The 13,896-nt window shown below is 45.1% G+C and overlaps 1 protein-coding gene across 13 annotated transcripts in view; it reads right to left on the reverse strand.

Annotated features, from left to right (window-relative positions):
* Bbx (BBX high mobility group box domain containing) overlaps positions 1-12,297 on the reverse strand; it is a 243,376-nt gene extending 231,079 nt beyond the window's left edge. For 4 of the 13 annotated variants that reach the window (XM_076548971.1, XM_016008269.3, XM_076548968.1 and 1 more), the window contains exons 1-2: positions 11,916-12,297; positions 8,305-8,376 (exon numbers count right to left, since the gene is read on the reverse strand). The gene's annotated coding sequence lies outside the window, so the exon portion shown is untranslated. Of the gene's footprint in view, positions 1-8,304; positions 8,704-10,247; positions 10,532-10,678; positions 10,875-11,915 lie in introns of those variants that run through there. The other 9 variants (XM_076548967.1, XM_042259410.2, XM_076548963.1 and 6 more) reach the window with 9 other exon arrangements.
* Positions 12,298-13,896: the final 1,599 nt, after the last annotated feature.

The following is a 13,896-nucleotide window of genomic DNA, read 5'->3' on the forward strand; positions in this document are numbered from 1 at the left end:
TTCTCTTTTAAGAGAAAGAAAATCTGGGTACTTCTTTGTGGAAATTTTTTCCAAACCTTTTCATGTCTAGTTTCTTGCAATGTGGTCCTAATGGCAGGTAAATATAGAATAAGCCCCAGGAGACCACAGCAGTGCACACTAGCAGTCTACACCTGGCAAAATCCCTCACTAGCTGTGTGACCTCAGACAAATTACTTTCTCCTGAGACTCGGTTTCTTTGTCATTAAAACGGACACTTCTCGTCCGAAAGTTATTATGGAAAGTAAACTAGTAAAAGGAGGCCTCTCAGTCCCAAGTTAGCGCTCTCTCCTCCTCCCAGTGTAAAGTACGGTTTGGGAAACAGTTCTACAAAACACAGGCAGCTTTCCAATGAGTACTAGTCAAACTACACACAGTCATCCTATCACCTTTGAAAATAAGAGGAACAGGGAATTTAGTTCAATCTACTACATCAAAACAACAGGTGTCTTCATTTCACAGAACCCTGCTAATGGCTTCTCACAATACTATCCCAGTTGACACTCACAGGTAGGAACAGTTACATTCTCAAACTCACTTACCAACGATTTTATTCTACGAGCAGCACTAAATACTAAAAGGACTCGAAAGTGACACATTTTTAAAAATCAAATGCAAGTTTAAAAACTTAAATTTACCTCCATCTTCTCATTTTAAAATGTTGGCAGGCCATATTACTGACTACAGGCTCGGAGGGATATTGGGAGAGGGAGGAAGGGGAAGAAGGAGAAAGGGAAGAAGAGATGAAGGAAGTGGCCGAAGATAAACGTAAGGCAGGAGAAAGACAAAGAGAACGAAGAAAGAAAAATAGGAATTTAAAATTGCCACAACTCAGAAGATGGTCCAAGTCTGACAGGTGCACACAGGTTTCTTTCTTTCTCATTTTGTTTTGGGCACCACCACACTCCATTTGTAACTAATCAGCGAACGACACTTAAGTACGTTTTCAAAGACACACCAAAAACAATAAAAATAAGAAAGCCAGGCATGGTCGTGCAGGCCCATAATCCCAGCTTTTGGGCAGGTGGAAGCAGGATCATGAGTTCAAGACCAGCCTGGACTATAAAACAAGAACTCGTCTTTAAAAAAAAGGAAAAGGCCAGGAGGGGGGGAGTTGACAACTCAGAATTTATTATTACAATAATCAACATCACTAATAAAACCCCCAAGTCCTTAATCTTCAGCTTTCCTACATCAAGAAGTACAGTCATATCAATGATGAAAGCACTATCAAAACAACAGTGTTGCTGGAGGGCTTCTCTCCAGGTTCCCCAAGCCCCGCATATAAGTCTCTGTGTTTACTTGGTTGGGTCTGAGCGGCTGTGGGACTGGCGGGTGACAAAGATTTGTCCTGACTGTGGGCAAGGCAGGAAAACTCTAGCTACACAACAGTTCTTTAGCATAACAGTTTCAGTGTCTATCAATGACAACTGATTGAAAATTTTAGCATAATGATAAACCAGACAAGGTGTTACTTTATTCCTAGAATGTTATATACTGTCATATACCATCTTCACGGCAAGCTTTTCATTTGCCCACGGTGGTTTTATAAGAATTTAAAAGTAAAAGGCATAATCTTACCATTTCCTAATTATAAAAAAAGGAATCAGGAATCTCTATAAAGCAACCCCAAAATATTCTTATCTAAGAATAGGATGAACTTTTAGAAAACACTCTATGTTTTTGTTGTTGTTTTTTTTTTTTTTTTGGGGGGGGGGGCTTTGTTTTTGTTTTCAAACCCAGGTTTCACTGTGTAGCCCTGGCTGGCTGTCCTAGAACTCTTTGTAGACCAGGCTGGCCTCGAACTCAGAGATCCGCCTGCCTCTGCCTCCCGAGTGCTGGGATTAAAGGCATGCATCACTACTGCCCGGTTTTGTTGTTGTTGCTGTTGTTTTAAATTTCTTTGATGGGAAGAAACATGTGTAAGTGACAATAGCTGTTTCATGAAACCTCTAGCAACAGTAAAACATTGTGAAGGTAGCCTGCATGGCTTTCACATTCTAAGAAATGACTTAGTGGTTCGAAAAGTTTTAGAGATTTGTGTTCGTTTAATAAAACCAAAAACTACAACAAAATGGAAAATATGAAACTCACTGAAATGTGAACTAACCAGTTTGTGCATGTAAGCCTTCCTAGTCCAGGAGCTCCTCGCTTCGTTCAACTGAGGGGTACAGACATTAAAGACAATACTTTGGCTTCCCCGGGTTCACACCCACTTGTGCCTTACACCCTTACACATAGAACCACAGGGTTTCCACAGACACAGCCTAGCAGTTACAAGCTTGCAGTAAAGTCAAAATGACCAGATGGCTGACCACAGATTAAAGTCAGCAAAAAGACGTTCTTTGAGGTTGAACAGGTAGGTAGGTAGGTGGGACTAGCCAATAATTCACTCTATGGACTACATTAATTCAACAGATCACCACTTCTTATTTAAAGCCCATACCTCTCTATACAAATCAAGATTCAGATTCTTAGGGTTTAAGAGAGCAAACAATAAACATATATTGCTTTATCTAAAGTTAAATGTGCAGTCTAAGTGGGCTTGAGAATAATTTAAACAACCCCTGTAACAGTCAGGGTTAAGTTTTGGTGCCAAATGAATGTTGACACTAAAATTTTTGAGGGAAAAAAAACTTTAATTTTTCAATAATGTGAATCTATATCCAAGATACACGAAAGTATAAAGGCATTTTCAAGATACACAAAGCTTATCAATGTATTGGGGATTTTAAAATGTGACAAATTAGAATTCATAAAGTGGGAAGGAGTTCCTGGCAATGCTAATCCTAAAACTTAGGAAATACAAAAGTTACTTATTTTAATTTACTCACATAAATTAAATGATAGTTGAGAGTATCTGAAAATGAATGTCTATGTGCAAAGCAATGTATAAACTTAAAACAACACTGTTGAGAACCCTAACGTCTATACTTTCTTTGCGTTAGAGCTCATGTCTTGTGTGCAAAGCAATGTATAAACTTAAAACAACACTGTTGAGAACCCTAACGTCTATACTTTCTTTGCGTTAGAGCTCATGTCTTGTTTTCCCCAGCACTTGGTTTTTACACTAAAATTTTCCGGGATTTGGTTCATGCGTGCCCCATCCATCCTCTTAACTTACCCTTCCTTTTTTATGTTCTGCTACATAACTTATTAAACACTAGAATTCATCTTGACAAAGGGCACATTTCAACGGCATATGAAGAATGCCCTAAATAATTAGTTAAAGTAACACAGTTTATAAACAATTTTACATGTGTGTTCCCGAGTAAACTTAAGATTTTTATTACATCATTCTTATTTATACTCTGATAAACCTTCTTGATAGGGAAAGGAATGGTTTTTATCACACAGAGATCCTCTATAAAAACCCACAGTGTGGCTTGGATATAGTTCAGGGCAGAGAACTAGGTATGAGGCCCTGAAAAATAATACCTGTGTCTCACTACATCACTAAGGGAAATCATGATGCCCATATGAGAACATCAGTTATGTGTCTTAACAGAAGTTTAGGAACACATGATCTTAAGACAGAAGTTCTCAAACTTACTAATACTGTGAACCCTTTAATACAGTTCCTCATATTGTGGTGACCCCAACCATAAAATTATTTCATTGCTACTTCATAACTGTAATTTTGCTACTGTTATGAATTGGATATTCGATATGCCACCTCCAAAAGGGTCACAACCCACAAATTGAGAACCACTGAATTCTAAGCCATCCCAGCATTCATAAAAGTTATCAGAAAAAAAAAATGCTCAATGCTCTTAGCTAACCAAGTGCTCTTGTCCACTTGTCCTATGCTATGTCTTTTGGGGGTGGGGGGGTGGACTAAAGCCAGAGCTTTGAACACATAGCTCTCCACCACACAGCTATATCCCAAACAATAGGCTCTGACTTTTTAAGGATGTTAGCCTTTTTATTATAATTTCCTTCCTTAATTACTTGTCCAATAAAACATAGACACAATATATATTGAGTGCTGCTTACAGCTAAGAACCATTACATACGCTATTATCTTGTGTAGTTCTCATACTGTTGTACAGTAATTACATTCTGCACGTACAATAAAGGAAGTTTTAAAGCTGAGAGGTGACATGCCCCAAGTCCCTCAACTAGTCTGCAATAAAGAGAGCAGAGTAGAACCTAAGGCTCTTTGTGTGCAAAGCCTCTGTCCCTTGTCCTGTCCACACTAATGCAGGGACATAAACAGTGATAAGGGCTCTGTCACTATTGCACTGAGCACTACAATGAAATATAGCCTGAATCTGGGGAAGCTGAACCAGACCTCGGTAGTCAACAATTTCAGAGGGTGACTCTGCTCTTTAGCCATCAGTCTATTTATTATGCCAGAGTTTGCCAAAGGACTTCCCACCCGCTTCAAAAACCACCTTCTGCACCGGTTAAAATCTAAGTTTCTGGGCCTCACCAGATCAGAATATCTAGGAATGGTGCCTCCGTTTTTAGCATGCACTCAAGATTGGTATTTTCAAACAGTAAGTTGTAAAAATCAGTTCAGGCGAGCATATTCGGTGCTTTTGTTTAATAAAATAGCTTAGAACAAATGCAATTTATAAAGATTCTATAGAGACAGAAAATATCAGAGGGTACCATACCCTCAAGAGACCTGCTTAGTTCTCAGGTACTATTTGGGAAGTAAGATTCTACTGTACACAACTCAGTCAAATACATTTAAGAAATACAGCTGTTTTAACTTTTTCCCCCTTTGTTTTGTTGTTGTTGTTGTTTTTATTTTTACTTATTTATTTTATTTATTTATTTTTTTTTTTGAGACAGGGTTTCTCTATGTAGCCTTGGCTCTCCTGGAACTCACTTTGTAGACTAGGCTGGCCTTGAACTCAGAGAGCTCCTCCTGCCTCTGCCTCACGATTAAAGGCGTGCTCCACCACTGCCCAGTTTGTATTAACTATTTTTATCTTCTTTTCTCCTTTTAAATAAGTAATTTCAATATTCCTTTTACAAAAAAATATAACCTGTCATTTTTAGGATCTTAGTTATTCCATTCCGAGAGTTTCTGTTATACCCCTGGAGTCTTTCTGAGGTCTGTGCTTAACTACCCATAAATTTATTTAGCCAACATTCTGCAGTATTTTAAGGCTTCTCTTAATTACTGCCCCTTTGTTTTTTATCCAACTTCCTCACTATGTAGAGTTATTTCACTTACCTAGACCCTTGAACTGATGGGTATAATTTAACTATGTATTCTTAGGGAGAAATCAAACACTGCAGGAATTTAATCTGTTAAGTATTCCATTCCCTCATTTTCTCATCTTCCATTTATATTTTTAGATAGAATTCCTTACTGGCTTGCCTTCCTAAGCATGCTCTTGTTTAATTGGCACTTGTTTCAATAATCATCCTATAGTTTTTTCCTTTGAAAGGGAAAAAAATGACAAGGATCCCCATTAACATATGGGGATTTTCTGGGTAAACCCGGACAGCTTTATGATCATACACCTGGCATTCCAAGGAATGATAACCTTTGAAATGTTAAAATGATCAGCTATGCATCCTGCGTGAAACCGAACTCAAACTTTGCTCAGTTATAACTGAAAAATACAGAAACAGCACCATGCAGAGCACAAGAGAGCTACCATACCAGTCAAGCCAATTTTAAAAGCTGCCCTTAGTGGTAAGCTGTTAAAAACTGAGTGGTCGCCAAAGTACAAGTTCAAAAAAAGTATCTTTTTCTTGAGCTAAGTACCTGTTTAACACTTAACTCCCTGACATTCCTCACTGCTGAAGATGCAGTACCTCTAAATCAATCATCTACATTAATTTTCGTACCACAACTGGAAACATGGTCAGCACTTTAGGAAGACACTAGGAAGAAACTTGGGCATTACTGAGTACAACAAAAACAGGCACATCTGTTGTGACACTTTCCCAAAAGTTTTTTTCTTTTTCTTTCTTTCTTTCTTTCTTTTTTTTTTTTTTTATAAAGTAGTGCCAAGAATCCTTCATTACTACAAATTAAGATTTCTAACATAAAACTGATATTCACAGCAAGACTCACTTGAAGATGTGGACCTCGCTGTTACCTATGCTCTTCATGAAGTACGGAAAACATACACTTCAAGTATGCTAGCTAATGAATAATAATTGGAAATTGTTTGATTTTACTGAAAATGTGTTTTTATTAGTTTAGCTGCCAAACAACACATTATTTTCAGGCTCATCGTTCCTTCTATATTAAAAAACAAAGCTACCTCATTAACTCATAACTCTAACACTTTTTCTAATCGGATGCAAAGATCAAGATGGATTTATTAAGCCTATCGGATGCAAAGATCAAGATGGATTTATTAAGCCTCAAAATTGTAAAGCTTTTAAGATACCTAAGTTTATAATGGAAGATTTCCTCAAACCACCCCAGAACTCCAAAGATGTAGCACCATGAAACAACACAGATAAGCCATCCTTTTAATAGCTGGCATCTTATATGAAATGCAAATTAGGGCTTCAGCTTCAGAATTTAATAAAGATATGCAGAATTAGAGAAGTTTGCAAACTCTTGATGATACAGAAGCAAAAAACTCTTTCTTCTTACTCTGATAAGTAAAGCCTCATATCCAGTAAATACATTGTGGGTGCAAACAACTGGTAATTCCTGGCAAGGTAACTTTTTAAAGATCCCATGGCAAGTTTTACACTGTCACAGTAACTCTACTGACTTCAAAGACAGTTCTTTAAAACACTGTTTTAATGAAGAAGTTGTTTGCTATCTCAAAGAAATGCAAGAGCTGGTCAGATTGCTTTTATTCTGGTATTGATTCTCATATTAAGTTTCTGAATCGGTCAAATACATTTCCAGAGGGAAAAGTAACATTAAATGTTCGCCACAGCACACACAATGTAGTTTTGTGTGTAAATAGGATGTTCTTTAGAAAACAGTAATGTATTCTGAATCTACTCTCATATAGGGAAAAGGAAATACTTTTTTTAAAAAATCGGCAATACTAAAACCTACATATTGTTGTACATACTAAATTCACCTTACAAAATAATCAGCTTACAACCACCCCAACTGATCCACTATACGTGTGACATTATGAGATCTCTGATTGAAGGAAATACTTAACTAGTGTACTATTTATATTACTTAAAAATACTCACAAAATTTAGATTACCTACCGCTCCAAACAGATTACCTAAATCCCTCAGGAATGTCCAAGTATATTTGTTACTGGCTATGGATTACCACAAAGGCCCGATCTTCAAACTTAATCCCTTTTAACGCTAACATATTTATTAATATACATAACCAGCCGATCAGGAAACAAGAAAGGAATCTCAAGTTTTATTTCATGGAAGACTGAATCTAACTCATTTTCATTCACAAAGCACAATTTCAAAATTCACTACGGTATGATCATAAATTTATAAAATTTATACAATTCAGTACAGCTAGTTTTCTTAGACCCATTAACAACTCTAAATACCTTTACTGTGGATGGGCAGAAGTCACTAACTAGTTTTCTGTAGTTTCCAGACACCATTTTGCTCTTAAATGCTGTGCAAATACTGTTCTCACTACACGGTGATCTCTCACAAACTTTTCAGACACTTACTACCCCAGACATAGTTTGCAGAAGTTTGGAGAGTTGGGGGGCGTCTATCTGAAAATGGCACTGAACAATAAATCTCAGAGTAGATGCTTGTTTCACGCACAAGACTAGTAAATTGCTCCTAATTTCTCCAATTACCTAAACCTTTACGGAAATTAGAATCACTGTTATATACCAGGCTTATACATTAAATAAACTTACTATACTACCTAAATACAACCTTCTTCAACCCAAAAGTAATGCTTTCATGTACCACCGAAGGTGAGAATCTGGGGAAAAGTGAGCACATCACATAATTAGAGAAGTCCTCTTTATGGTGCTTCCTTGGGTTTTTAGTAAGTTCATTCATACATTACAAGCTTTCTACATTACTGTCTGACAAATTTACTAGGCCTTCAACTCTGTGTAAAACTTCATTACCAACTAAAATGTCTATTTGATAATTAGTTCTTAAGTGACACTTGGCAGATAAACAAACACACATTTAAACTGTCTTGAACTGTTAATAGCCTACAGCTAAACTGTAAAGATTAAAAATCCCGAGTTTGGCTGTGAGAAACTCAATGAGACAAGCTTCCTGGGGTGGGGGTTGGGGAGGGGAGTATCACAACCCCAATAAGCGTCTAATAGTGACCCTTCTGTCACTACCAACAGCTACCCATTTCCCTCTCTCAAGAGTGTGCATACTTACCCAAGAAGGTAAATGGGAGGTACACAGGAAGGAAGATGAACTGCAGCAAAGCCTTTGTCGTATGAGAGTGACCTATAAGTAGCAAATAAAGGCACATCATCAGGATGGGAAGGCTTTACAAGAGTATAGTGCTACGTGGAAGGACACAAAACCCAGGAGTCCAGCTCCACGACAACCCCTTGCCTGTCTCCACCCTCCTCCCTGAAAGAGCTGCAAGGGCAGAAAGGGAAAGCATCTTGGTTTATTCAAAGCGGGTGGGGGCAGCCCACCTGGCCTTCCGAGGTCTCCCCCAGAACCCTGCTTCCTACTCCCTGCCGGTACAAAGCAGAAAGTTGATCCGTTCTGAACAGCAAAGCCCCACAGATCACGATCATTCATCAACTTGCACAAGTGATCACCACCCCCTGGGCAAATACACCAGTAACCAAATCATAAAGATCGATAGGCACTCCTCCGTGCCTCGCTGTGCCCAGGAACCAGCCAGCCTGAGAAGCCACGGCAGCAGCAGCAGCGAGCGGGTCCAGGTATCACAGCCCTCAGACCTGCAGACCTGGGCGGCCACAGCCAGCTCCCAACAGCTTGGCTGGGTCACACTCCCGAGACTGGAGATCGGAGTCGACCTGGGGAAACACATTCTCCAGAGCCCACGACAGCCAGCGCAGGCCACCGGGTCGGCGAGGTCGGGGTGGGGGAAGCTAGGAAACGCCGAGGGAGAAAGGGAGGGAGGGATCCCACCCAGGCTTTGTTGCTGGTCACCCTCAAGTTTGCATCTTAGTACAAAATGTCGATCTTAAAGGCTGACAAGACAGAGGTAGAGGGAGAAAGAGAAAGGCAATAGAGTCCATCTTGCTTTGGGGAAGAGGGGGGAAGGAAAAAAATGAAGTGCAAACCCCACACTCCGGGCGTAAAAGTCTGCTAAACACCTTTCCACAACGCAGGAGCAACGAGTGGGGTGTCCCTGTGCCCGTGCCCGCTCGAACTGGCGGCGGTCTGGGCCAAAAAAAAAAAAAAAAAACCGCCTCCCTCGCCTCCTCTTCCTCCTCCTTCCCCTCCTCCTTCTCCCGTTCCTCCTCCTCCCGTTCCTCCTCCTCCTCCTCCTCCTCCTCCCGCGGGCCCCGGCGAAGATCCCGCCGCCGCTGCCTCTGCCGCCCCCCAGGGAGGCACCGCCGCCGCCGCCGCCGCCGCCGCCGCCGCCCGGCCCCGCGCTGCCATTCCAGGCTTGGACCGCGCGGCGTGGCGCGCGCGCGCGTGGGGCCGGGCGCCGGGGTGGCCGCGCGGGGATGTCCGCTCCGGGGACCCCCCGCGCCCCCTGGCCGTAGGCTGACTACAAAAGTCGCGCGAGCAGAGGTGGCGGCGGCGGCGGCGGCGCGCAGGAGAGAGAGAGAGAGAGAGAGGGAGGGAGGGAGGACGCGCGTGGGGGAACCCACGCCGCGAGTGGGCAGCCCCCCCCCCAAGGGATGGCCGAGAGCGCCCCTCCCCGTGCAGGGAAAGTACCCCAGTCCCCGCCAGCCAGCCAGCCCCAGGAACGGCAGCCCGGCGTCCACGGCCGGTAGACGAGAACTGGACGTGTCATTAGGAGGACAGGCAATGGTTTCAAAGCCCCAGGCCAATGACCATTAGCCGAGGCAGAGCTAGCTCGGTCCCCATCCCCCACCACCTCCACCCACCTCCCCCCCCCTCGTGTCCCCCCCACCCCTCACCTCCCACCCCACCACCTCACGAAACTTTTCAACAAGATCCACCTGGGCTCATTTGTCCTCAGACAGTTAAAATATTGACTAGACCCTACACCCTGGGAAGGAAGGGCAATGCACGCTTTATTTTCCTCTCGACAGAAAGGAAAGCAAAAAATAGCTTGTCTCGGTGTCTCTCCCTCTCCCCCCCCCCACCCTCCCCTCTGTCGTACATGTTGTGTCTTAGGTTTTTGCATCGTTTCGTTTTACCTTCCTCATTTAGCAGAAATGATCGCGGGTATTTCACACACAACAAACGTGTTCCAGATTCCTGGATTCAGGGTCCTGGTAAATTATTACAGGACTCGGGTTCGGTCTCAGTTACAAGTTTCACGCGATATCCTCCCCCCACCACCACCCCCGCCAGGAGAAAAAAAAATAATAATAAATAAATAAATAATAACAACAACAATACTAATACGTTGCTGAGGGTGAGCGAGCGAGACGAGGTGGAGGAAGAAAAGCAGCCTCCAGTCTTGATTTCTGTAATTTCACTCGCGACCCGGATCGCAGCAAATAACAGTGCACCACGAGCGTGGCTCCCGCGGGTTGGGGAGCCCTGGCCGGAGGCATCGACCCCATCCCCGGATCAAGGATCTGCAAGTTTTCTGTCATCGCGACCACGCAACGCCACAACTTACCTTCCGAGCGAGTCTTTCCAACAGCCAAGGCCTTCCTCCTCCCCTCCACCGCCACCACCCCCCCAGCCTCGCTCTCTCCACCTTAAACTTATTGACACAACATAATCCCACATTCAGGCAAAATCCTGACACAGCCTCCCTCCCTCCTCCTCTCCCCCTCCTCTCTCTCTCTCTCTCTCTCTCTCTCTCTCTCTCTCTCTCTCTCTCTCTCTCTCTCTCTCTCTCTCTCTCTCTTCCCCTCCCTCTCCCCCTCCCCTCCCCTCTCCCTCTCTCTCTCTCTCTCCCTCGCCTCCTTCGCCCTCTTCCCCTCTCCCCTGTTCATCCTCCAGGCTACTCTGGCACTAGAACGGCACTTTCTCCACTCGCCGCGCATGGGGCTTGGGGGTGGTTGGGAGGGTGAGCGGGAGGGGGGACACCGATCTCGGGGCCGGAACACCCCAAATCCTAACTCTCCAGATGAACGAGCCAGCACCGGGGGCTGCTTGCTGCTCCCCGGTCACCGACGCACACGACACACACGACCACGTAGCCCCGACCCCACCGAGGGCAGCCAGCCACAGCCCGTACCTTCTTCCTCCCCTGCCCCGGGTTCCCCCACCGGCCCCAAGGCCCCACCTCCCCCCACCCCCCCACCCCGCGCCGCCGCGGCCGCCGAGCCCTGCCCGGGGCTCCTCCACGTACTTTCGCCTCCTTGAAGTTTGGGGCTCCCCGGGCGGCCACGAGCCAGCCAGCCCCTGCCGGCCCGCCCGTCCGTCCGTCCGTCCGTCCGTCCACCCGGCCGCCCGGCCGGCGTGAGGGACCGCTCGCTCGCTCGGGCGTTTGTTGTTTTCCTCGGGCGCCTCAAGCCCCCGCGCCCCGGCTCCGTGCCCCCCTCGGGCGGCGCTGCCCCGGGCGCCCGAGAGGTGCTCGCCTGCAAACGCAGCCTGGCACCGGCTGGCCTACTCCTCCCCAGCCCGGCCCCCAGCTCGCGCTCGCCGGGCAGCGCCGCGCGCCCCCCCACCCCACTCCCGGCCCGGGCTCCCCACCACCACCACCACCACCACCACCACCACCCAGCCAGCCAGGCAGCCAGCGCGGGGAAGCCGCCGCGACCCCCGGGCCCGACCTCTCGCCACCCAAAGTTTTGGCGGAGGGCGGGGGAGAAAAGTGGCCCGCGAGGCGCCGGCCGGTGGCGGCTCCGGGCTCCTCCGGGCTCCGGACGCGCGGGCTCCCCTCGCCTTCCTCAAGTCCACCCTACCGGCTGCCGCTGCTCCCGCTGCCGCTGCCGCTCGCTCCTGCCGCCGCCGCCGCCGCCGAGTCCTCCTCGGGCTGCAGCCCCGGCGGCTCGCAAGTGAGTAGGAAAACAGAAAGTGCGGGAGAGAGCGCCCGCGGAGGCTGCGGATGGCGGGCGCCTACCTCGCGGGCTCGCCGCGGCGCGAGGGCGTGAGTGTGTGTGTGTATGCGTTCGTGTGTGTGTGTGTGTGTGGTGTATGTGTGGTGTGTGGTGTGTGTGTGTGTGGCTCGCCCTCAGCGGCCAGTCAGGGGCTCTCTATGGGAAAGTGGAGAGAGGAGCTCGCGGAGCCGCGCTGCCTCCGCTCCACACTGTACGCTGCTCCACATACAGTACATGCAACCCGGAGAGACTGAAAACACTCATTTTATATAAGGCAGCCTGCCATTGGCCCGCGCCCTGACGGACGGACGGCGCAGCCAAACAGGAGGCGCGTTACACCCAAACACACGCACACATACACACATTTCGCAGAGACACACAAAGATCATCACATTTTCTATTTTCTCATGTTCGGGACCTGTAGACAGTGGGCGAGGACAGGTAGAGAGGCCCAGCGGAGTGAGGGTCAGGGCGGGGGAAGCCCTCTCTGTACCAACTTGCCAGGCTTGAAACTGGTGTCCTTTTGACTTGGGAGGGTTATGGTAATAAACTACAACTCCACTGGATATGGAAGTGAGGGGGGGTGGGTTTGATCGCTGCCTTGTGGTGCCCCATGAAAGAGGCGAGCATTGTGCTATGATTTTACATCCCGGCCTGCTAACAAGTGGCCGAGAAACGCTTTTATCGGCTTGGATTTCTTTTCTCAATGGATTAGCCATCACATAGGCCAGAATAGTGCAAGATAAGTTTATCAAGACTAGAATGCATCGAGATTGTTAATGCCTCATTCGAGGCAAATTCAGAGGGGAAAAAAAATCAACACAACACACAGGTACCAAGATAAACATTTTGCTAAAATAGCCGAATGTGCACTTAAAAGTCGGGGGGGCGGGGGGAGCAATCACCTGTGTGGGCACACAAGATGTGCTGAAAGGTAAACAGTATGGAAAAATGACTATTGACACTTTGCCTTAGAAATGGGCCTTTTGGTTCAATATAGCCAAGATTTATATATATATATATATATATATATATATATATATATATATATATATATATCCCTTTGCTTTATATATTTCCCACCGTACATGTGACTACTGTGTGTTTGGTGATATCTAGAGATGGTGAATGTGATATTTAGTTGTTGTTGTTTTTTTTAATTTTTTTTTTCTGTGCAATGGTGTTTTTGCCAGGGATGTCGGATCCCCTGGAACTGGAGTTGCAGACAGTTGTGAACTGCTCTGTGGGTGCTGGGAATTGAACCCGGGTCCTCTGGAAGAGTAGTCAGTGGAAGAGTGCTCACAGTCAGTGCTCTTAACCACTGAACCATCTCTCCAGCCCGGTGATACCTAATTTTTGATGATATTTTTCCTATGCTGCATCTTTGGCAGATCATGTTTAACAGTTTGATATGAACAAGCCAAGAGGTTACTGAGAAAAAGTCAAACCTAGAAATTGGAAAGAATAAAATTCACACTCAAGTTCTTAACTAGTTGAGCAATCTTAAGTAAATGAGTTTTTTTAGTCTCCTTCATTTCTTAGATTTGATTTTAGTTTTTATTTGAAGATTAAAATAAGCTTTTCCAAGATTGCCTTCATTAAATGGTTATTCAGCATCCACAACACATTGGCACTATTCTAGGACCCAGATGTTTTCTTGGGGTTCCTTCTAACCAAGATCCAAATTTTTCAAGAATCTTAAATACAAAAAAGTTTTGAAGATTAAATAGTATGATTTTTATAGTGTAGCTGATAGCCTAAAATTTAAAAGAAAACTGAATAAGATAACCTTGTTACTTTATTTTTTGAGACAGAGTCTGATTAGGTAGCCTTGCCTGGCCTGGAA

This window comes from Peromyscus maniculatus, chromosome 12 (genome assembly GCF_049852395.1).
Source record: "Peromyscus maniculatus bairdii isolate BWxNUB_F1_BW_parent chromosome 12, HU_Pman_BW_mat_3.1, whole genome shotgun sequence".
In the NCBI taxonomy this organism is placed as follows: domain Eukaryota; kingdom Metazoa; phylum Chordata; class Mammalia; order Rodentia; family Cricetidae; genus Peromyscus; species Peromyscus maniculatus.